This window comes from Nesoenas mayeri (genome assembly GCF_963082525.1).
Source record: "Nesoenas mayeri genome assembly, chromosome: 5".
Classification (NCBI taxonomy): Eukaryota; Metazoa; Chordata; class Aves; order Columbiformes; family Columbidae; genus Nesoenas; species Nesoenas mayeri.
In genome coordinates this window covers 9,970,494-9,976,493 of record NC_137548.1, presented here as the reverse complement: position 1 = coordinate 9,976,493, position 6,000 = coordinate 9,970,494, and positions in this window count along the sequence as shown.

Genomic DNA, 6,000 nt, shown 5'->3' with positions numbered 1-6,000 from the left:
CAGGTGTTTTGAATTCTCTTTGTTGAATGAAGACAGATTCTTAGTTATTAAATATTTACTAGATATCTAGTCTAGATCACACATCTGGCCTGAATATTTCCCTTGAAGCTAACCTTGAATATTGTAAAAATACTTAGGTCTCCTTGACTGAGCTATATTGTTTAATATGATAAAATGTGTGTAAAAGATGTAATTAATGGGTTGGTTTGTTACATGAATATTCCTCCCCGAAGTATTACAGTGACATCTCTTAATGCCTGGATGATTTTGTTCAAGCAGTTGACTATTGTCTTCTGCATTAATTTGAGGCTTGAGGTGGGGAAAGAAATGTTAAAAATGAAATCTATTTCCCATTTGGACTCCAAAAGCTTTTTGCAGTAACCTTACCCACTCTCTGGGGACTCTGAAATACTCTGAGAAAAAAACATTCTGTGGGAGTCTCTGGTTTAAATAGAGGCAGCACCACACTGAGTTTTTAAGAGATCTTATGAGGAACAAAACAGATTATAGATGGGGACAGTAAGTTCTGGATAAGTATTCCAGGACTATAACTAATCAATTCTGCACACATAAGATATATGCAGTTCACCAAACTGGTGCATGCATTGAATCCAACCCTAATTAACTGTGTGTGTGAATTTTGGATTACTGAAAAACCACATGTCGTTAATTTAATAAATCTTCATTAATGTTGCAGGTAGCAGCAACCACCACAAGAACCATTACAAATTGACCCTTTTCAAATCCTCATAATCCTGCATTGGAGAGATATACCTAATTGGGCTCATTAAAAGTAAACATTGATTGGCAGGACCACTGGGATCCTTAAAAGGGCTGTGTGGTTAAAAAGAATCACTGCATTCCTGATCTCCAGAGCAGCAGCTGGTTGTTTGTTGCTTCTGCTGTGGTCCACAAAACCAGTAGGGAAACAGCTGAAAGCAAGCAGTGCATAAGGCAGCAAGAGAGGATGTGGGCTTACATTTGCAGGTAAAAGGCCTTAAATATGGAACATTTGCATAGTCAGGTCAAATTCATTTCCATGTCGCTGGTGGGGAATGTAAACCACACACAAATATGGAGATAAGGGAATTCAGGACCTTTGAACTGTGATTTATTCTTGGTTAAACTTTGGGGATGTTTCTCCAATGTTTTAAGTTTTGTAAGTCCTTAGCACCTGTGCAAAATGAGTGTAGGAAAACACAGGCAAATCAATAGTGTATTACATAGGCATCAGTAATTACATAGCAGTGGGAAACGAGGCCTTGGGACTTTTCAATTATTTTCTGTTGCAAATGATGTTCAGACACCATTTGGGAAATCATGTTTCAGTCAAACACTATGAATTTTGCTCAGTGTGGATCAGTGTTATGGAGGTAATCAAATAATATGTACCTTTCTAGGCTTAAAAAAATCTATCAATCTCTAAATCTCCATTTCTGAGTCCAAACTAAAAAAAAAAGGAAATTATTGGCTTATTACCTAGCTTGAACGTCATCTGTCTGGAACACCTGTATCACTGTGAATGCTCAGACATTGCCCTGGACATCTAATTAAATGCACATGTTTCAGTGTGTCGTTTGTTTGCTTTTTAAGTCAGTCTTCAACATTTTATTCCATAGAATATGTAAGCTTATTTAATCTTTCTGTATTGCAGAACTACATAGACACATGAGCACTTTAACGACGTCTAAACAACCTACTGCTCATCAGGGGAGTTCTAGTAACAGTTTACATAAGAGTTCTTAATCTGGACAATAATGTGACCTAGTGTACACCTCTCAGAGCAGCATCAGATAAGCTGAATTATCTCACAGTTGCCACGATCAGTGTGAACACAGGGGCAGTTACTCTGGACCTGCCAATGTGTGATCACTTGCTCACCTGTCAGAGTTGCACGGCTTGTCTGAGCCCTTTGCTTCATCTATTGCCATTAGTTCTCCTGTGCAATGTCTCTGATTACTAGGAGCCACAGGAGGTTGTCCCAGTTTGTCCCCCATTGCTTGCTCTGGTTTCTCATAGATGCATGAAGCCCAGATGCAGAGACACTCCCACGCAGGGATGCAGCAGCTCTGCCTCCTCCAGGACAGAGAACAAATGTTTCTTAACAGGCTGCAGTGGAAGCCTGGGAGGCACTTCATGTTTCATTGCAGCTTGAATGTGGTAAAGAAGTGCAAGTGTCAAATAGGATTAGTGTGTCAGTGGTTAAAATGATTGTGACATGAAGGGACTGAGGGCTGCCAAAACCAAAATAACAAGAAAGTGTCTCTGAAGGCAAACCTGACGCATCATTTTGACAGATGTGCAGCTCCTCGTTAACTGTAAGTAACAGGGCAGAGCAGGCTCCTCTGCAACAACCTTCCTGGCCTGGGACTAAGAGTAGATTTGGGATGGATTGAGCAAAAATTTTATTCAAAAACAGGTGTCTTGGACAGATCAGAGATGTTTCTGGCAGTCCAATGTTGCAGCATTGCAAGCAAAAGGGATGGGGCTGAACATATAAATAGCACATTGTTTTTCAGCTTTAGACCTTTACAGGACCAAAGCTGGGTGGATAACAGTGCGTCCATGGCCTTCAGCATGAGAATACAGACTATCAAACTGTCAGAGGGTCTTCACCCTCACTGGAAAATGTCTGGGCACTCCCGGATTGCAAGTTCAGACACTCCTGCCAGGAGCTCACAGAGACCCACCACAGGCACCTGCTAGAGGCCAATATTCCTTGGCTTCCTTTGCTGACAATGGAGAAGGAGAGATTTATTCAGAAGACAGTTCAATTTACCATTTGAATTCCACCGTTTCCTTCCACAATTGCATGGGGAGCACCAGGAGAAGAAATTTCCACCTTGAGCATTCAGAAATGTTCCTCCATTCCTGCTTTCTTCAGGTCACCACCCTACAAAGGATCCTGCTCCCAGCCAGCATCCTCTTTGACACAGACTTATCTCTTGTTATTACTTCATTGAAGAGCTGTGGAACGGTGAGCCATGTTTGACAGGGGCACCTCTATATTTCTGATGCACATCTTTGTCCTTCTTTCCTTACCTTCGCCTGCCTGACAGGTGGGCTCTTAGCCATTCCCCAAGAATGAAATAGCCTTGAATGCCAGCCGGGATAATGTACACTGCTCAGACAAGCACTTTGTGGGAATCTGAAAAGGAAATAGTGCAAAAAAAATTAAACACAAAAAGGTAAATGCAGTTTGTTGTTATTTTCACTTGTGTTACTGTCTGGTTTCTTTGTAGTTGGTTTTCTGAAAAAAAAAATAGAGTGAAACCACTATGTTAGATGTGCAGTACAGCCTGTGCAGTGTTCAGACTGCCTGCTGCTTCATATTTATTAATTGGGAAATCGAGCCACAACACTGTTCATAAATTCAGCAGGTTTTGGTACTCCAGCAGCATGCAAAGAAGCTGAACGAGACTGATTACACTGGACAGCTATATGTGCAGAAGGTTGATTATATGGTTTGCTTCCTAATTAAACATCTAAACATCCATTTACTGAGGAAAGTAAAATTGAGGAATCATCATTTACAGCAGCCTTGTGTGGAATGAGAGAGAAAATGTGAAAATTCCTGGATCGCAAACACATTGTATTGGCCAAACCTTCTCCAAAATGCTGGCTGGAGCTCACATGCAGCATAACAAACGTATCCTAAACTTTGTAACTCTTTCATGACAAAGATGAAATGAAATCAGATATGGAAGAATCCGTAAAATCAGCTTCTGTCTCAGCTTCTTGTATGAACTGGGCTGGAGCTGTGATCACGAGCAGGAGATGCCACAGCATCGTGTCTGCCAGCGTTATCACAGGCACTGCTCAGAAAGCAGCAGGGATCATTCTGAAATAATACCTCAGTGGAATGAGTATCTGAAGGACTGAGCACAAGAAGCTCACCATTTAGAAGTGGAGAGGCAAGGGGGAGGGAGAATTTCTTTTGTAATGTCTTTTTTATTGTTTCCTCACTGCCTTGTCTCTCCCTGATGCTGAATCAGACATTTACAAGCATACCCAAACATAGAAATTACCATATGAGCTCAGCAGGATATCTGGGAATGATTTTCCCCATCACAGCTACATATTAAGCCTCATCCCGTTTTTTGCATTTAACAGCATTATTTCTGATGCAAATAATTAAAAATCAAAGTAAAATGGCATTGCAGTTTCTTCTGTGGAGGAGCTGTGGAAGCTGAAGAAGGTTGCCATGAGAATAAATGACTATAAACTACCCATCAGTAACTTTAAACATGATGATTAGAAGAAGAGAAAGTCTGGAAAAGGTTTCTGATGGATGCTGAAGGCTGAGAGTTACTACGCTGTTGTGTGTGTGAAAGCTGCTGCATTTAGAAATGAAATTGTATTATGTGATTGCCTGTAACAGGGTACTGGATTTAACGCCTAGCACATCCTTTTGCTTCTCAGTCACCGTTCAGCAGATGTCCAAATTAATTTCTTTGTCATTGATTTTAAGGACTGTGATTTCGAGACAATACAATCTCCATAAGACTGTTAATACCCTGTCCAGTCAAAAGGTGCTAGCAGAAAAAAATTGCTAAAAAGTTTGAAAATAAGAGCCAAACCAACCTTTTGTTTTATTTTCATTTCCCTTGGGTGGACTCTTGCCTTATTGTTGTGGTTGTTGCTATTATAGCTCAGATAAGTCACCTACATAACCATGATACTGTTGATGGATTTAGGGTGAGTGAAGTGTTAATGGAGAGAAGGCTGAGCAAGAACAACATCACTGACAGTGATCCCAGGAGTGAGGGCAGACATATTATAAAAGTAGTTTGTGGTTCAAGGGAGGACTGGATGAAGGAGACAAATCTTGAAGGTGAAGATGACAGATACAGTTATGGTAAGATACTGCTTTCCTGTGCCTTCCATCCCATCGGTTGCTGAATGTATCAGAGAACATCACTTAAAAGATATATTTTAAAACAAAACAAACAAACAAAACCCCACAGGATCACATCCCACAAAACCTCAAGCTATTTGATAACTTTCCTCTTGACTAACAGCTGGTATGTTTGTACCTCATGCCCATGCCGCACAGAGAAAGGCGCCTTGGCTGGCTGCTCCCGCAGACTGCCATCCTCCCCAGCGGCCATCAGAGGTCAGCTGCTCATATTATTCAAGTCCACATTTTAGCTGTATATTTAAAAGCCCGTTTTCCTCCTTGTCTTTCCAATATTGTATTTATTCCAGTGTGGACTAGAAACAGAAACAATGCATAAGCTACTTTAAGAATAGGTTAATAGTATCCTCTAACAGACAATGCCTTCTTCAATAACAAAGAAGTTCAGTTGTGTGATTATTCCGCTTTACGATAATACTCAAGTTCATGTTTGGACAGATTGGTCTGAATTAGCACCTTTCATTGCATTTGACAAAGCTAATTCCATTTGTAGCTGAGGTCAGGTGAGGATCTACTGAATTGCTTCTCAGAAGTCCACCTCTTACTTCAAACATATGATCTAAGCTCCATTTTCCTTATAATTGTTTGTTAGAAAAAAAAGCCACCATATAAACACAGGTCATCACTACAGTGTCTGTGGTACAACAGATGGTATTCTCATAATTAAGAGGATGATATAAGTACCAAATGCTTAGGACAAGGAACAATAAATTCATGAGAAATGCATACAGTTTAGTTCCAAATTTAGTTGGGAGAAGATTCTGCTACACATCAGGTATAAAAAGAATTGACAAAAATAATGAAACAAATTGCATAGCACTGGACTGTTAAATATCATTACCCTACCAGGAGCTCCAAATAAGTAATATTAAGAGTTGACTGTATGTGGCTTTCTGTAGATAAAAACCATATGGTTTAAAGGAAACCGTAGTCACTTAAATTTATCAAGTTTATGTAAATAAAGTAAACAGTTACAATAGAGTCTTAAGAGCAAGTTTCTCTAAGAATAAACCAGGTCACAAATGGTTCAGTAATTCCCAAGAAGCTGGTTGGGGATGATTGTGCTGTTTAAGTGATGTAGC